The sequence below is a fragment of the Pan paniscus genome, chromosome 19 (genome assembly GCF_029289425.2).
Source record: "Pan paniscus chromosome 19, NHGRI_mPanPan1-v2.0_pri, whole genome shotgun sequence".
NCBI lineage: Eukaryota > Metazoa > Chordata > Mammalia > Primates > Hominidae > Pan > Pan paniscus.
Window position 1 is genome coordinate 55,276,858 of NC_073268.2, and position 19,385 is coordinate 55,296,242.

General features: G+C 46.0%; 1 protein-coding gene and 1 non-coding gene across 14 annotated transcripts in view; both read left to right on the top strand.

Annotated features, from left to right (window-relative positions):
- Window positions 1-19,385, top strand: part of SPECC1 (sperm antigen with calponin homology and coiled-coil domains 1) — a 313,351-nt gene that overhangs the window by 267,578 nt on the left and 26,388 nt on the right. The window lies entirely within an intron of this gene.
- Window positions 16,960-17,061, top strand: LOC112437624 (U6 spliceosomal RNA). Its single transcript, XR_003026187.1, has one exon. It is a non-coding gene; the product is annotated as a U6 spliceosomal RNA (small nuclear RNA).

A 19,385-nucleotide genomic window follows, 5' to 3' on the forward strand; every position in this document is an offset into this window, starting at 1 on the left:
ACTGCTCATGTTTAGGTGGAGGCTCTGCAAAGCTGACCCCTTCCCTGGCCTGCGTATGAGGCCTGCGACTATGGTCTTCATAGTAGAGAACTGTTCCTGTGGCATATCCATGACGAACTTCTGATGTCAGTGTCTTTAGGTGGTCCTTCCTCTTGGGCACATCCATTCTCCAGAGAAGGGCCTTCTAGTCTCCTGCTGGAGGACATCAACCTGGCAACCAGAATTGTGGGACCTAATCAGAAAAGAGGCCTGTGGGCCAGGCACAGTGGCTCACCCCTGTAGTCCCAGCACTTTGGGAGGCCGAGGTGGGTGGATTGCTTGAGGCCAGGAGTTCAAGACCAGGCTGGCCAACATGGTGAAACCTCATCTCTACTAAAAACATTAGTGGGGCATGGTGGTGCACGCCTGTAGTCCCAACTGCTTGGGAGGCTGAGGCATGAGAATCTCTTGAACCTGGGAGGCGGAGGCGAGATCGTGCCACTGCATTCCAGCCTGGGTGACACAGCGAGACTCTGTCAAAAAAAAAAAAAGAAGAGGCCTGGGGGTGGAGAGTGACTACCTCAGCCCTCACCATGTAAATTCACTTAATTCCCTTGTTTTCACTGCATCACTCATGCCTCAACTGCTCATTGTCCTCTGGGTGTGCACAGAAGAGAGAACGTTTGGAGCTTTGGCTGCTCTATAAACAGATCTCCAACCCATTCTTCCTGTTTTTAACCTCCTTCATTCCCCCACCTGAAGCACCTCTTGCCACCAATTTCCTGTGTCTTTGAGGGATTTTGCACCATAAATCAGGTTGGGTCTTTGCCCTTCGCCACTGCTGGCCTGGGATTTAGTTTGCTTAGGTCTGTTATGTTAGTTATCTCTTGTCCATTGACTTTTCAGCTGCCAATGTTTTGTCTTTTTGCTTTCTTTCATGTTCCCTTTTTCCTTGTCTGTTAATGCCTTTGGAGGAAAAATTCCTTTCTGTGGTTTTCTGGGGCTTCACGAGGGGGTGAGATTGTGAGTGCATGCGTTTCATTGCCATCAGCCTGGAGGCCTCAGAGAGCTTTATTCCTTTCTCCTTAAGGATATTAACCATTATCTGTCATAGAGGTTCCAGGTACCCTTTACATATATACTATATTATATACAAATACACACACCCTTTTGTTCCTTCTGGAGTGCATTTGTGTTTGTTAGGTCAAGTTTTATTTTTCCCCCAGATGGATGGCTATTTATTTCAGCATCACTTATTTCATCATCTCTCTTGAACTAACTGATAGGCCTAGGTATGAATGGGAACTGAGTGGTGTCTGGACTTGCTGCTCCCTTCTGTGCCTCTGTGGGTCTGGCCTCTGCCACAGGTTGCTGCCGAGCAGAGAAATGAGAGCAGGACCTGAGTGCGGCACAGCGCCCTGGGCCTCAGCCAGGGTCCTGTGAGTGTCAGTCAGTGCTGTGGCATGCGTTGTTTTGATGAATTTAATGCCCTGGCATTTTTCATTATTTGATTATACTTGTTGGTTTTCTAGGTAAACTATTACACATAACAATAGTTTTGTTTCCTTTTTTTCTTTTTTCTTTTTTTTTTTTTTTTTTTGAGAGGTAGTCTCAAAAAAGTCTCGGCTCACTGCAATCTCCGCCTCCCGGGTTCAAGTGATTCTCCTGCCTCAGCCTCCCTAGTAGCTGGGATTACAAGCGCGTGCCACCACACGTGGCTAATTTTTTGTGTTTTTAGTAGAGGCAAGGTTTCACCACATTAGCCAAGATGGTCTTGATCTCCTGACCTTGTGATCCACCTGCCTTGGCTTCCCAAAGTGCTAGGATTACACACATGAGCCACTGTGCCCAGCCTTGTTTCTTCTAATATTTATACCTCTTGTACTTTTTTTGGTTTATTGCATTCATGAAAGTCCAGGTCACTGTTGAATAATGCTATTGATGGTGGATATTCTTGTTTTATTTTCTGTTCGTAATAACAGAAATAAGATTTAATAATATTATTAAATAATTTAATAATAATTTAATAATCACCTAAATGAGATTCTTGTATTGTTTTGTGATAAATACTCTATCAACTAAAGGAAGCTTGCATCTGTTTTGAGCTTACTGGGGGATGTTTTAAGTCCAGAAATAGGTAAGAATTATATCAAATTCCTTTTTAGCTTTTAATGAGCTATCCATATGGTTTCTTCTCTTTTGACCCATTTATGTAATTAATAACATAAATACATTTACTAGTAGGGGAACATTTGTACATATCTGGGGGCAAAATTCCAACTTGGTCATGGTATATTATTCCTGAAGGAAACTCTATTTGATTGTGGTTATTCTTTAATGTGAAATATACGATTTTTTATACTCAGTTATTGATGAGACATTTGGCTTCTTGTTGGTTGCTTTGGTATAAATGAAGTTTTGTCTCAGTAAGGCCTGTTTTTGTTTTCGTTATGATGTTAGTGAGCTCTAAAACCCTGTATCATCTGTATATAGTAAAAAGTGCAATAGGTATTTATTTTACCACCTTCTGTAGTAGGATTAATGACAGAATTAATTCTTAGCCAAAGAGAATGTTTTATACTCTAGTTGCAAAATTATGTCCAGTCTGACAAATGAAAACCTGAAAACCCCAAAAATGTTGTTGGGTAGAAGTTGGGAAACCTTTCATTTAAGCTTCAGACAATTTTTGTGAAAAGTATAAAAGTGAAGACTTAACATTTTTCCTGGAACTGATGCTCTTTTGTTTTGATGAAAGTCCTCTGAAAGGACTTGTTAGTTGCATAGAGGTAAGGCTAGGCCCCTGCCTATTCTCAGGGCTCAAGGCCTGAGCAGCCGAAGGCCCATCAGTGGTCCCAGTTACCTCAGTGGGAGCTCAAGTGTCCCCTGTCCCCATGTGGCCACTTGATCTGCTGGATTCTGAGTCAGGTGTGTTGAAATCTCTTACTCTGACTGTGGTTTGTGTCAAAAGCTTTGATTGCTGAGAGATTATGTTCCAGATATTTTGAACCATACGTAAAGGTTCCTTGTTCTATCTTCTTGGTGGTTTTTACCTTTTACTTCAGTTAATCCTTTTGATCTAGAAGCTTACATTTTATATACCAATATTGCTATTTCCATTTATGTTTTCTGTGCATTTTATGTTTTGCATTTATGTTATTTGCATGATATATCTTTGTACTTTCTTTCCTTTCTTCTCTTTTTTTCCCCCAGAGTTGGAGTCTTGCTCTGTTGCCCAGGCTAGAGTGTAGTGGCACAATTATAGCTCACTGCAGTCTCCACCTCCTGGGCTCAAGCAATCCTCTTTTCTTAGCCTCCTAAGTAGCTGGGTCTACAGGTACATGACACCACACCTGGCTAATTCTTTAAAAATTTTTTTTAGAGACAGGGTCTTGCTATGTTGCCCAGGCTGGTTTTGAACTCCTGGGCTGAAGAGATCCTCCCACATTAGTCTCCCCACTTAGCTGGGATTAGAAGTGTGGAGCCACTTTGCCCAGCTCCTTTATTTTCAGCCTTTCTTAGTTGGTTGTTTCAGGGTTATGTCTTATAAATAGTTTGGCTTTACATGTAATCTGAAAATTCCTCTAACAGGGCAGCTTAGCCTGTTCACATTTTCTTGTGGCTGTATGTGTTTTATCTCCTTCCTCTGTCTCACTTTCTATTTTTAGTAGACTTCTCTTGCTGGCTTCCTTCTTACTGATTCCCAGGCACCTAGCAGCGTGGTAAGGTGTGTGAGTTGAAGAGGTGGAAAAACCCAGGCCTGAGACTCTGAGGGGTAATCACAGTGGAATAATCATAAAGTTTAAAGCTAGAGTCTGTTTTTGTTAAACTGGAGCAGAATCATAAATCAAACACATTTTTAAAAATGCAGAGCTACAGAGCCGGCTGCATTAGTGAGAAACAGCCCCGTCGGCCCCTTTGGGGTCAGAAGTCAGAATTGGAGGCAGGGCCTGGGCCCAGTTGCTCTTGCCAGGGCTGCTTTCTGGGGTAGAATGGAGGAAGAGCCATGGGCAAGGGCCAAGTCCACTGGCCACTGTCACCAGGGGAGCAGCCCGAAGTCAGGGCCGTACCTGGGAGCAAGAAGGACTCCAAAGACCTGGAGCAGATCTGGAGCACTGTGAGCTGGAGGAGTCGGGCTCGGATAGCAGCCTGCAAGGGTGAGGGTGCTGAGAAAGCAAGATGGACAGAGAGGGACAGATGTGGCCCATTCAGGGATCCAGACCAGTGTCTCATGGCATCTGATGTCTAGTCACCAGCATGCATGGGGACATGCCTGGACACTTGGGCTGATGCTTCTGCACGACTGAGCCTCACGGTAGCAGGGTGCCCCTGGACAGAAACAACCACATGACCAAGCAGAACTCCTTAGCAGCCGTTTAAAAGGATAACTGGAAACTCTCCAACCTAATTGGGTAAGATGGCTTACCAATTTGCTAAGTAGGGCATATGCTTAAAGTACTTTTTAAACTTTTTTTTTTAAATGATGCTGCTAAATGAAAGTATGTTTAATTTCACAGGGAGGATCTGTTTTTGCCAAATGAAGTTCACTTAGCTCCTTTTATTGGTGCTTTGGGGAAGAGGGGGTGTGGTCTGTCCCTTTAGCCTTATAGTTCTTGATCTGGTTTTTCTTTTTTTCTTTTTTATTGTAAAATACACATAACATGAAATTTATCATTTTAACTATTTTAAGTGTACAGTTCAGGGGCATGAAGCACGTTCACATGGTTGTGCCGCCATCACTGCTTTCTATTTCCAAAATGTTTTCATCATCCCAAACTGAGCTCTGTATGCTTTAAACACGGGGTAGGGGACTCCATATTCCCCGCCCTCAGCGCCTAACCACTGTTCTGCTTCGTCTCTGAATTTACCCATTCTAGCCACCTTGTAGACGTGGACTCACACAGAATGTGCCCTTTGATGAGGGGCTGATTTCACTCAGCACAGCGTCCTCAGGCCCACTTATGTTGTGGCGTGCGTCAGCCACGCTGCTTCTGCATCCATCTGTCCACCTTCTCCTCTCCATAGTCCCCACCCCATCCTGGGTCAGGAGTTGTGATTTTTCCTTGTGTCTTCCAGAACCAAAGCTGGGAGATCGCCTGCTACCATGGCCTGAAAACCCTTAACGACTCTGCAGCCAGCAGAGTTGGACCCATATTCCTGGCCTGTGTGGAAAGACCGGCTTTTTTTAATGGGACTATTTAGCTGTATTATTTGTCCTCCCTTTTCTCAGAGGTATGGAACATAGCTCCCCTCCCCACCCTCACCACACCTACCTGAAAAACGGGAAGATTAGATCCTCCATGTCCTTAAGGAAAAGAAGAGAGTGTTTTGGTTGCCAACAATTTGGGCTCCAGGCTTCTGTAAGTCATCAAGGTCCATGTTGGAGAATTAGAAGCAAGAGGGTAACAGAGGCAGAGGATAAGAGCAGAGGCTTAGGTTGAGGGAGAGCAGAGGCCAGCGCCCTTGGATGTGGTGGCCGGGGGCTGAGAGGTGGAACTGGGAAGACTGGAAACTCAGCCACCCTGCAGGCTAAGGGCCCACATCCTCCCTCTTCTGACCTGCCAAATTCCTACAACATGCAGGAGAAAGTGAGGGAACTAATAAGGTGAGCTTATTAATCTGGTTAAAGGTTCTTGGCTGGGCACAGTAGCTCACACCTGTAATGTCAACACTTTGGAAGGTTGATGCAGGAAGATCACTTGAGGCTAGAAGTTTGAGGCTGCAGTGAGCTATGATTGTGTCACTGCATTCCAGCCTGGGTGACAGAGTGAGACCCTGTCTCTCTCTCTCTCTCTCTTTTTTTTTTTTTAAAGGTTCTTACCATGAGTTAGCCTCGTCTCCTGACTTTCCAGGGTCATTTGAAGGAAGCATGTGCATCAAAACTGCCAATTTACACTTTAAAAATTTTTATATAAATGTTAGATGTTTTGCCAGCTTCAGGAAGGAAAAACAGGATTTTCAAAATAAAATGTTATAAGAATGTGTCATCCTCCTGGGGACTGAGGGTGATTTAAGTCCCTTGGTCTTCTTTCCTCCCATGGGCTGTTTGTCCCCAGCTGAGGGCCTCCATGGGTCAAGTATGCCAGCAGCTGCTGCTGCAGCATAACACTGCCCAACACCAAAGCCATCATCTTGTCACCATTCAGAAAAAGGAGGCCTTGATTTTTGCTGCTGTTCCTTCTCCATCCCCCCAGGACAGCATGTGAGTCTATTTAGATAATCACAGTCCCAGGTGAATCTGCATTGAGCATTTTTTCCATTCTCTTACTCGTGAAATGTTCATTTGGGAAAAAGAAGTAATTTCATGGCAAGACACTTATGATTTCACAGGCTGAATTCAGTCTTTCTGAGGGTAGGAGGTTAACGGAGTTGAAGGTTACTTTTCTTTCTTTCTTTTTTTTTCTGAGATGGAGTTTCTCCCTTGTTGCCCAGGCTGGAGTGCAATGGTGCGATCTCAGCTCACTGCAACCTCTGCCCCCTGGGTTCAAGCAATTCTCCTGCCTCAGCCTCCCAAGTAGCTGGGATTGCAGGCATGCGCCACCATGCCCGGCTAATTTTGTATTTTTAGTAGAGAAAGGGTTTCTCCATGTTGGTCAGTCTGATCTTGAACTCCCGACCTCAGGTGATCCGCCTGCCTCGGCCTCCCAAAGTGTTGGGATTACAGGTATGAGCCACTGCGCCCAGCCTTGAAGGTTACTTTTCTAGTATAAACTAAACTTGATCTTGGAACAAAATTCCTTATAATCAATTTTTCAGTTATTGCATATTATTTTCTTAGTACAATTCTAATTCTGCTGACTACAGAGTCAGAAAGGGTTTAAAAACCATGGTAACAGGTGGTCTCCCAGCCAGAGCTGTGGTTTTGGAAGACGTGAGGAAGACCACAACTCCTGAACTAGGATGGGGGTTGGGATATGGAGAGGAGAAGGTGGATAGATGGATGCAGAAGCAGAGTGGCTGACACACGCTGCAACACAGATGGGTCTGAGGATGCTGCACTGAGTGAAATCAGCCCATCACCAAAGGGCACGTGCTGTGTGGTGGAGGAACATAGTCGCATGTGTGTTGTTGGAAGGTGGAGTTTAAGGTGGAAGAACCTCTTTGAGGGCAATTTGGCAGAATCCATCAAAATGGATTCCACCTGTGTGCAGAGAGGTGCATGGGAGGACAATTATCGCAGTACTGTTTGTGATAACAGAAAACTGGAAACAACCTAAACGGGCTGCTGTCTCCATCCATGTGATGGACCTGCATGTGTCATCAGAGAATGAAGTAGCAAATGGTGATGGAAGTAAAGCTAGCAGTGACAAAATATTTACCACGTGACCGACATTGTCTAAGTGCATCTAATCTTGACCACAATCTCATGAGTTAGGCATTTTGTATCCATTTTACAAATACAAAACTAAGGCAGCAACAGGCTCCATGACTGCTCAGAGTCACACCCTAGTAAGGGATAGAGCTGGGACTGAACTCCTGCTGTTGGGCCCAGCATCCAGTCCCTTGGTCTCTACACTGAAACTGTTCCTCCAGATGTCGTGAAGGACCTAGCTCTATATATCTTGGTAAGGGTGCAGAACATGCCACCATCTGCATAAAAGGGGGAAATACACATGCATGTTTGCATAAGTGCAAGACAGCACTGTCCTGTAGAACCCTCTGTGATGATGGGAATGTTCTGTATCTGTGCTGGCCAATCCTGTAGCCACAGGTGGCTGCTGAGCACTTAAAAGATGCCTAATGTGACTGAGAAATGGAATTTTGATATTATTTAATTTTAACTAATTTAAACAGCCACATGTGGCTGGTGGCTGTCGTATGGGGCAATGCAAGGTAGAATATAGACAGATGGATGTTAAAGAAAAGATCACCGGATTTTGTGGTTTGCAATCCCTACTTTTAAAAAACCTTCTGCAGAAGCATCATTGGAAGAACGGGTTTCATAACTATTTATTTCAGAACCACTAATTTAATCTAGCCACTTCATTTGAGAGATGAGGAAACTTAAGGCAGAAAAGTTGAGTCACTTTCCTAAAGTCATATTCAGCTGCGTTAGTGTGAGGAGGAAGGAGCGGGTCACAGTTTGGTTTGGTTTGTTCCTCTTTAGAGCATCAGACATTCTAGTTTGCCAGGGGCTTCATTCAATCTGATGTCAGCTCAGTTCTTAGCATGGCCGGTCGGTTCCTGGAAATGGCGGCTTTGGGTGAAACCATGTGCTGTAAGCCATGGGAACTCAACTCTGGCCCATGTCAATTAGCCTACGGTGAAACTGGTTTTGTTACACAGCGTGTCACCATTTCACTTAATGTTACAGTGTCCAAGAACCTCCCAACATTAAGTGAGGACTTACTATAAAAGAAAGAAAGAACCAGACTTTTGTCTCCTGGGCTCCCAGAACTCCATGAGGAATCTTGCAGTGGCTCGCCCTTTCCTGAAGCCCCAGAGTTCATCCTGCCTCCTGCACACCCCAGGCTCAGGCTGTCCTGCCTGCCTGCACCACAGCATGGGTGAACCATGGTAGGACCATGCTTCCCTGCAGTGTACTCCTCAGCGCCTCACACATGGAGGGCTTTGGAAATGTTTGTGTGGACTCTACTCCCAGCCTCGAGGGCTGAACCGCTAGTGAGTTGTGCAGATGGCTCATGAGGAGATTTCTCCAACATTTCCTTGAGGGAGCTGCTGGACACAGGTAAACACTCAGCAAGGAGCAGGATGGGGCTTCAGGGGGCTGCTAGTCCACTGAGCCTGGGTGATTCCAGGAGGAGAGGAGCCAGCAGAGCTGTGCATAACCATGACCTTTTTTAGAAGCAGCAAGCAAGGAGGAAGAGTGGAATTAATGAAAATGAGGTAGCCAACTTAACAGAAAGGCAGAAGAGGAAAGAAAATTCCAGGGAAGTGTTTCCCCAGAGGCCTGAGCATGGTCCTAGGGGACAGAAGATGGCAGGGAATCATCTGGGATCCGAGGTGAGGGCACAGAGAAGACCTGTTCTCAGGATGCCGAGGAAGAACTGGGAGGCCCCTGCTGAGCCGCGGGGCTTCGCCTGCGTTGGGGTGCTGTGTGAGGCTAGCACTGCCAGTGGAACTGCTGTTGGGCTGGAGGAAGTAGACCCAGCCAGGGGGCAGGAGGTGTTGGCCGCAGGCCCATGCTTGCAAGGCAACCAGACCCTGTGTCACAATGCCAAAGCCAGTTAACCTCCGGGAAGAAACGCTGTGGGTGGGGACTTCTGAGTGTTTGTCAAGTGAAAATGGAGGAAGCAAGAAAGACAGGGCCCCAGCTGCTCCTGAGATGTGTATCTTCTGTGATTCTGTCTCCAGGGAGGGACTGTGCAGCATCTGCCTGAACATCTCCGGGACACAGCCGTCCTCTCGCCATAGGAAGGCTCTTGCCCACAGAGGAGTAAAGGGAAGGGCGCTGCTTCCTGCACCAGCTCACCGTGGCCGCTGTCTCCATTTTCGCAGTCTCAAACCCTCAGTGCTTTCAGTGTGGATAAAAGAGTGGGAGGAACATTAAAAAGCGAATTATTCCAAATTAGTCTCTAAATTTAATGCAATTCCGATTAAAATCCCAACAGACTTTCTTTATTCTTGAACTTAACAAAATAATTAAAAATTCACCTGGAAGAATAAGCAACTAAGAAGAGCCAAAAAAGTTTAGAGAAAGAGTGCTGATGAAAGTGGGTTGCCCTGCCTGACTGGAAAGGTGCAATGAAGCCACGGCAGAGGAGACCCCCTTGACACGTCATTCTGCCCACCGTAGCATTGCAGAAGCAAAGACACAGTGGAAACAGCCATGAGCATGGCCCCTGCAGCTCATGGTTCAGAATAGTAATGACACTGAATTGAACGGGTTGAGGAGGTCTGCATTTTTTTAAATCTTAAAAGATAAGTAGAAGTTGTCAGATTTGATTTGGGAGATAATGAGCCATATAAAATCTAAAGTAGAAAAATAAATAATTGGCTGGGTGCGTGCAGTGGCTCACGCCTGTAATCCCAGCACTTTCAGAGGCTGAGGCAGGAGGATGACTTGACCTCGGGAGTTCAAGACCAGCCTGGGCAACATAGTGAGACCCCATCTCTAAGAAAAGATGAAAAAGAAAATTAGCCAGGCATGGTGGCTTCCACCTGTAGTCCCAGCTACTCTGGAGGCTGAGGTGGGAGGATCACTTGAGCTCAGGAGATTGAGGCTACAGTGAGCCCTGATCACACTATTGCACTCCAACCTGGGCAGCAGAGCCAGACCCTATCTTAGAAAAACAAACAAACAAAAAAGATTAAAGCAATAATATGAACAGGAGCAGAAATGGAAAGGCATTCCAAGGAATCCCAGAGTTATTCCATGAGGGACAAAAGGTAGCTTTCCGCTGCCAGAGATGTGACTTGCCCTTTGCAGCAAATATAAAAGAAGTCACTTCAGGTGTTCTGATTGTCTGTAGCTGTAGAGCAAACCACCCCGAAACAGTGGATTACAATAACATCTTCATTAACCTTATGAATTAAGTGTCTTTAATTTTTGCCAGTTTGATGAGTGAAAATGATATTTTACCGTTTTTATTTTCTGGTGAGACTGAACATCTTTTCATACATTTCAGACTATTTGTATTTCCTCTTCAGTACATTACAGGTTCATTTCTCTGCCAATTTTTACTTGAGTTGTTTGTCTTTTTCTTTGAGACAGAGTCTTGCTCTGTCACCCTGGCTGGAGTGTAGTGGCGCGATCTTGGCTCACCTCAACCTCTGCCTCCTGAGCTCAAGCAGTCCTCCCACCTCAGCCTCCCAAGTAGCTGGGACTACAGCTGCATGCCACCACATTTGGCTAATTTTTGTATTTTTTTGGTAGAGATGAGGTTTCGCCATGTTTCCCAGACTGTTCTCAAACTCCTGGCCTCGAGCGATCCACTTGCCTCAGCCTCTCAAAGTGCTAGGATTATAGGCATGAGCTACCATGTCTGTCCTCTTTCTTATTGATTACAGGAATATATTTTGAGTATTAGTCATTTGCTATACATATATTGGTTTTAATTTTGTCATATAGAAACTTTCTTTAAGTCAGATTTCTCAATCCTTTCCTTTATACTTTTTGCATTTTGTGCCTTAGATGGCTTTCTTTCCCCAGGATTATAAGCCTATTCTTCTATATTTTTCTTTTTATAATGTTATAATTTTGGTTTTTAAGCTTAGCCATCTGGAACTCATCTCTAGGAAACAAGCGATGCGAGACTAATCCCTGGGAGAAGGGAAACTCCTGCAGTGATGGCCAGCTCACCAGCTCTCTGCCTGGGAACAATATCCACTTCCCAGTGCAGGGAGCTGGCCTCTGAGCAGAGCACAGCAGCCCCACTGGCTGAGGAGGCGGTGATCAGAGAGGGGCAGCCAAAGCTGCACATTTTATGGAATGGGGCATCAGAAAGGAGGATGCTGTGAAGATAGGGGGCCCAGGAGTCTATGTGCAGGTCTCCACAAGTCATGGCCAAGGGTTGTGCTGTCCGTGTGCAGGACGAGGCCACTCGAGGTTTACCAGATAGTCTGAGATCAGAACAGAGGTACTAAAACTGGATGTGTGTATACACTTGTCCCAGGCAAGGACCGAACACTGAATGCACGGCAGGGAAGGAGCACAGCCTGCATTTGCTGAGATTTCACATGAAATCTTATGTGTGCATTTGCTTTGTATCCTCTCTCACCAGACCTTCAAAGTAAGTGTGATCCTCCCTGGGCTTTTATTGCACATGCTGAGCTCCAGTGAGGAATGAGCTGCTTTTATCCTCTGTGATCTGTAAACTGTTAAACTTTCCAAAAAGTAAAAACTCAATCTGATTCCACAGCTGTGATAATAAAGACCGATTGGGAAAACCCCAGAGAGATTCAGGGAGTGAGACTGTTTAGATCACCATGAGCCTGAGACAGCTGGTTCCTGCAAGAATGAACGTACAGCATTTTCTAATCAGTCTCCTGCCTTTTTCCCAAGAAGCTTTGCTTTTTTCTTTTTGACTTTTGCAGTTAGTGTACACAGAGTCAGTTCATTCACAGACACCTCATGGAGGCACCTGGAGGTCCTTGGTGAAGGTAAAGAAGTACTGGGAATGCAGCCACGGAATCCAGCTGTGTCCTCGGTTGAATTTAGCACAGTACACAATTCAGTGTGTACCCTGCAGCTTGTCCCCCCAGTGATTGATGTTTTTACCAAATGTTAATAACCAAGGCAAGGCAAGTAACCAGGCAACCAAGGCAAGCGAAAGCATCTTCTAGAAGCAAATGCGCAGGCTGTGTGGATTTGCTTTGCCCTGTCCTGCTGCGTTATTCATGAGTGCTGTCTCTACATTCCCCTGTCTGGAACTTTAGTACAACCTCAACACTCTGGGAAGATATTCTTGGATATGCACTAAAATTAGAATTTTACCTTCCCGTGTGTAATTCAATGTCTTCATTTTTCTCAAATGACTTTTGCTTCATTGAGGTGGACAAAATTCTGTATCTTACTTTTTTTTTTTTTTCCTAAACCCTCCCAGAGACCTATAACCAGTTTTGGAGATGGTTGGACTGTTACCCTTTTATTAAACATCTAAGACTTTCCTCAAAAAGTTCCATATTCCACTCAGAAATATTGCTAAAGTATTTATATCCTGGGAAAAGTTAATTTGTAATTAGTAACTAGCATTTCCCTGGGTAAAAATAATCAGCAAGTTTCTTTCTGTTTTTGCTCCACTTTTTCCTCCCCAAAAATCTTGTACATAAATTCCAAATGTTAGTGTTCAGAGTGGACACCACACTCTAGCCCCTTAAGACAATCAGGGTCCTTCCCTCCTTGTTTCCTTCCTCCCTCCCCCTCCCTGTCCTCCCTCCTTCTCTCTCCCCTTCCCTCCCTCCCTTTCTTTCTTCCTTCCTTCCTTTTTTTTTTTTTTGATAGGGTCTCGCTCTACCACCCAGGTTGGAGTGAAGTGATTTGATCATGGCTCACTGCAGCCCCAATCTCCCCAGGCTCAAGTGATTCTCCTGCCTCAGCCTTCCCAGTAGCTGGGATTATAGGCATGCACTATCATGCCTGCCTAATTTTTACATTTTTTGTAGAGACAGGGTCCCGCCATGTTGCCCAGGCTAGTCTTGAGCTCTTGGGCTTAAGCACCTCCTGCCTCGGCCTCCCAAAGTGCTGGGATTTGTGAGCCATCGCACATGACCTCCTTTTTAATTGAGGTATAACATGCACATGTGCATGGGGGATGCTCACGAGGTGACCCAGGTCTAGAAAGCACAGCATTCAGCCCCTCAGAATCCTCTTCATGTTCCCCTGGTTACCAGCTTCCACTCAAGGATAACAATGATCCTAGTCCGTTTTATTCAGGGATGAATATCAAGGAAAATACCAGAAGATACAGCCTACAGAATGCCTGCTGGGCTGCTTTTCATTTTCTTCTCATTGTTCTTTTGATGAACCTCTGAGTCTCAGATGAGTGGTCCTTGGGAAAAGACCTTACCATACCAACATCCCTGGGGTGGTCTGTGTTTCTTCTTAGTTTTGGCTGCTTCTGTGAGCATTGAGGACTGTCGCGCAGCAGCTCAGCCAGATTTCACCTCTCTCTACTTTAAGGCCTGTGCCAGCTCTAGTCATCTCCTCGCCAAAAATGAGACTTTTCACCTCCATCCAGGGGTAGGTCCTGGAGTGAGTTCTCAGCTTGCTTCCTGGGGTGCCTAGGACTTGCCCGGCCACCCATGTCCCACAAACTGCTGTTTTTCTGCCTGGTGCCCAGTATATTGGCCCTGCCCACACGAGTACCTTGCTGCCATGGTTTCCTTGACCTCTCTGGTCACTGCAGTGAGACTGGATCTTAACCCACCTACCTGGGACCCCACAGACCTTGCCTAGCTCCTGGCTGCCCAGGGCTGGATGCTTTTCCAGTCCAGGAAACCAGCCCCCAAGAGACTGGTGAATGATGGCATGATCCCATCGCTGCTGCCTGCCTCTTCCCTCCAACCCCCACGAACTGGCCCCCAGGGCCCAGGCTGCAGGAGCTCCTGGAAACTGTGCTAGCCCCAAGAAAGTCCTGGCTCCTGGAGGACTGATCCCCTTGCACTCCTTAGGCCATCGGCTGCCGTCCGCAGCCTCCCCTGCCTCCCCTGGGCTCTGCTGATGAGGGTGCAACACACTGCATAGCTCATAGCCTCTGTACGTGGTCTGCAAGGGAACAGTAATTTAAATGACATGGCTTTGAATGAACTGAGAGCTCTGATAAAGCGTAACTCAATTCATCTCTTTTCTGCAAGTCATCTTCCATCCATGTGGAAAGTGTGAATGATATCAGTTGTGCCACACTGATATTGACCCCCTCGTTCCTGAAAATACACCTTAGAGCTCATGAAAGCACACCCCAGTTACTGGAAAGGAAGCCACTTTTGTTGTAAGAACAGCAGCAGAGCAGCCTCTGAGGTGCACAGGGCTCTGCAGGTTGCTGCTCGGCCTTATTTCTGAGTAAGGCCTAAGTACACATAGCTTTTTGTTTGTTTGTTTTATTTCTGAGAAATTTAATTATTTTAGTTCTTTTTTTAAATCAACTTTTATTTTAAAGTTTCAGGGTACATGTGCAGGATGTGCAGGTTTGTTACATAGGTGTGCCATGGTGGTTTGCTGCATAGATCAACCCATCACCTAGGTATTAAGCTCAACATACATTAGTGATTCTTCCTGATGCTCTCCCTCCCCCACCCCCAATAGGCCTCAGTGTATGTTGTTTCTGTATATGTGTCCATGTGTTCTCATTTGTTCACCTTCCACTTATAAATGAGAACATACTTTGTTTGGTTTTCTGTTTCTGCACTAGTTTGCTGAGGAAAGGGGCTTCCAGCTCCATCCATGTCCCTGCAAAGGACATGATCTTGTTTTTTTATGGTTGCATAGTATGGTGTATATGTACCACATTTTCTTTATTCAGTCTATCACTGATGGGCATTTGGGTTGATTCCTTGACTGTGCTATTGTGAATGGTGCTGCAGTGGACATAACGTGTGCATGTATCTTTATAATAGAAGGATTTATATTCATTTGGGTATATAACCACTAATAGGATTGCTGGGTCAAATGGTTTTTCTTCTAGATCTTTGAGGACTACAAGGAACTTAAACAAATTTAGAAGAAAAAAAACAACATCCCCATTAAAAAGTGGGCAAAGGACATGAACAGACACTTCTCAAAAGAAGACATTTATGTAGCCAACAAATATATGAAAAAAACCTCAACATCACTGATCATTAGAGAAATGTAAAGCAAAATCACAGTGAGATACCATGTCACACCAGCCAGAATGGCAATTATTAAAAAGTCAAGAAACAACAGATGCTGGCGAGGTTGCAGAGAAAAATGGAACACTTTTTTTTCTTTTTTGAGACAGTATATTAGTCCATTTTCATGCTGTTGATAAAGACATACCTGAGACTGGGAAGAAAAAGAGGATTAATTGGACTTACAGTTTCACATTGCTGGGGAGGCCTCAGAATCATGGCAGGAGGTGAAGGGCACTTCCTTTTTTTTTTTTTTCCCCCAAGACGGAGTCTCACTCTGTTGCCCAGGCTGGAGTGCAGTGGTGCGATCTCAGCTAACTGCAACCTCTGCCCCCCCGGGTTCAAGTGATTCTCCTGCCTCAGCCTCCTGAGTAGCTGGGATTACAGGTGCCTGCCACCGTGCCCGGCTAATTTTTGTATTTTTAGTAGAGATGGGATTTCACCATCTTGGCCAGGCTAGTCTTGAACTCCTGACCTCGTGATCCACCCATCTCAGCCTCCCAAAGTGCTGGGATTACAGGCATGAGCCGCCGTGCCTGGCTGAAAGGCACTTCTTACATGGTGGTGGTGGCAAGAGAAAAAGAGGACAGAAGCAAAAGTGGAAACCCCTGATAAACTCATGAGATGTTGTGAGACTTATTCACTATCACGAGAATAGCATGGGAAAGACTGGCCCCCATGATTCAGTTACCTCCCCCTGGGTCCCTCCCACAACACTTGAGAATTCTGGGAAATACAATTCAAGTTGAGATTTTGGTGGGGACACAGCCAGACCATATCAGATGGAGTCTTGCTCTGATGTCCAGGCTAGAGTGCAGGGGCGCCATCTAGGCTCAGTGCAACCTCTGCCTCCTGGGTTCAAGTGATTCTCCTGCCTCAGCCTCCCAAGTAGCTGGTACTATAGGTGCACACCACCATGCCTGGCTAATTTTTTGTATTTTTAGTAGAGATGGGGTTTCACCATGTTGGCCAGGCTGGTCTCAAACTCCTGGCCTCAAGTGATCCATCCGCCTAGGCCTCCCAAAAAGTGCTGGGATTAACAAGCGTGAGCTACTGTGCCTGGCCAAAAAGGGAGCACTTTTATACTGTTGATGGGAATGTAAATTAGTTCAGCCATTGTGGATGACAGTGCACACGGCTTTGAATTGTCCCCCAGCTGCACTGGACTGGGAGTTGCTGGCACTCCTGATGCTCAGCTAGAATTAGAGATAATTTCAGATGGCAACTAGGGGACTCGGTTGGGGTTGTTCCACTCTGAGATGAAAGGGAACGTCTTTATTTAGGAGTATAATGTTCTTGGAGCGAGTGTTATGTCACAAACCATAGTTGGGTGGCCTCTACCTCTGCCAACGTCAGCAATAAAAAGTCTGAGGCAGGGAAACTTTTTAGAGGGAAGAAGAGTGTTTCCTGATCATGGGCTTGGGCTTGTCTACCTGACTAGATTTGGACTTTTATAATAATTCTTTTTTAAGGTGGTACACATTCTCCTTTTTCCTGTGTTGTTTCTGTGTGGTCTCACTGCTGCAGTGCCAGGATCTGCATTCAAATACGGCCGAGCCCCCAGAGCACCACCAGTGCAGTCTGTCCTGAGGCACTGGACTCTCAGAGCTCTCCTGCGGGTTTCAGTCATTTTGTTTGGTTTTTCAACCATGGCTTTGATCTTGCCAGACTTTAGTCTCAACCTGTGACCCATTTATAGTTACAGATCAAGAACTAGTGGTCACTTTGGCAACATACATACCAACATGGAAATGATACAGAGAAGACTGGCAGGGACCCTACACAAGGAAAACAAAAAAATAACTTTTTTTTTTTTTTTAAACAGAGTCTCACTCTGTTACCCAGGCTGGTGTGATCATGGCTCACTGCCACCTTGAATTCCTGGGCTCCAGTGAGTCTCCCACCTCAGCTTCCCAAGTAGCTGCAACTACAGACATGCACCACCACACTTGCCTGATTTTTATTTTTATGTATTTTATATTTATTTTTTTGAGACAGGGTTTCACTCTGTTGCCCTGGCTGGAGTGTAGTGGCATGATCTCTGCTCACTGAAACCTCTGCCTCCTGAGTTCAAGCAATTCTCCCCCTTCAGCCTCCTGAATAGCTGGGATTACAGGCACACACCACCATGCCTGGCTAATTTTTAAATTTTTTTGGTAGACGTGAGGTTTCACCATGTTGCCCAGGCTGGTCTCGAACTCCTAACCTCAAGTGATCTGCCCACCTTGGCCTCCCAAAGTTCTGGGCCACCACTCTGAGCCCAGAAACTATTCTTGACAGTGTTCAATGAACTAGCATATGGGTGCCTTCTTAGTTGTGGGAGATGGTGGCATTGTTGAGCTTCCGGATCCATCTGACCTCTCAAATGCTTCTGAAGATTTTGCAGATGAAGAAAAATGCTGTTTTGTATCAGAAATGATAGAAGATGTAAGTGTGTATATAATGTTCTCATGTTTTTGGAAAAGAAGGATTTAGCAAGTGTTAAAGTGAATTTGGGAAGGGAGCGAGGAAGGGTGAGAAGGAGAACCTGGCCCGTTTGGATGCACAAGTTCCTTGGGGCGGTAGCATTCACCAGTGCAGAGAGCAGTGCCATCCACCCCAGAGTCTGTTCCTGGTGGGCCTGGCCTGGCCTCAGAAAATGGGGTTCTAGTTTCTTTAACTGACAAGAAGGAATCAAAGTTTCACCACTCACTCCTCTAGAATCTGCCCTCTCCCACCCTCAGCCTTTCCTTTCACTCTTGTCGAAGACATGAATTGAGCAAGCTGCAGGGCCTCTTTCAGCAGGGTCTGCTTTCAGTGCTGCCAACAGTGCTGACATCCATGCCACAGCCACCCTGCCTGGTGTCCTCTCCTCTCCTCACCCTTCTCTGCTGGCAGTGTCCACTGCAAGTGGGACATGTGCTTCAGAGGCAAATGGAGCTGGCGTTCTGGCCCTGACTCTGGCGCTAGAAATATTTCTTTTTGTTCTGGCTTTCTTATCTGTAAAATGGGTATAACACTAGTCACCGTGCATGGCTGTAAATGAGAAAATGCACAGTGACAGGCTCATCACAGGCACTCAGCAAATGCCACTGCCCTTCCCAGCCCACCATTTTTTTTTTAAAAGACGGTTTCGCTCTGTCATGCAGGCGGGAGTGCAGTGGCATGATCTTGGCTCACTGCAAGCTCCGCATCCTGGGCTCAAACGATCTTCCTGCTTCAGCCTCCCAAGTAGCTGGGACTACAGGCATGTGCCACCACACCCAGCTAATTTTTGTATTTTTAGTAGAGATGGGATTTCACCATGTTGGCCAGTCCGGTCTCAAACTCCTGAGCTCAAGTGATCTGCCTGCGTTGGCCTCCCAAAGTCCTGGGGTTACAGCGTGAGCTACCGCACCCAGCCAAGGGACTCATACTTAAAGGACTTTGGTCTTGCTCATTGAGCATTTGGTTTTCTATTTAAAATGTGACCTTTCTGTTGGAAACGATCTAGTATCCGTCATCATTGCTCTTGGGAAAGAACACTTCCAGGCAGGGCAAGCACTTGCCTTGTGTACACAGATGCCTTGAGATCAGCATAATGTAAACGTCAAAACGGGTTTCTGGATCTAAAGCCTGGCTTGCTTTCTTCCAGGTCAGCACTGCAAGAGATGGGTTTGGAGATAGGGTCGCAGCCAGCCTGTGCGTGGCAGAGGAAGGAAGGGGGAGCTGAGTACTGGCAGGGGCCACAGTGCTCTCTGCCCTTCCCAAGAGGAAAGCAGAAACCAGACCCTCTGTTAGAGGCCCTCCTTGTTTTCACCTTCCCAGGGTTTGATGTCCATAACATCTGGTTTGAATGATTCCAGTGAACTGGATGGGGCACCCCACTGCCCCACCACCGCCTGTTGTTTTTTCATCTTTTTTTTTTTTTTTTTTTTGAGACGGAGTTAATCTCTGTCACTCCAGCTGGAGTGCAGTGGTGCTATCTCAGCTGACTGCAACCTCCACCTCCCAGGTTCAAGCAATTCTCCTGCCTCAGCCTCCTGAGTAGCGGGGATTACAGGTACCAGCCACCACGCCCAGCTAATTTTGTATTTTTAGTAGAGTTGAGGTTTCACTACATTGGCCAGGCTGGTCTCGAACTCCTGACCTCAGGTGATCCATTCACCTCAGCCTCTGTAACC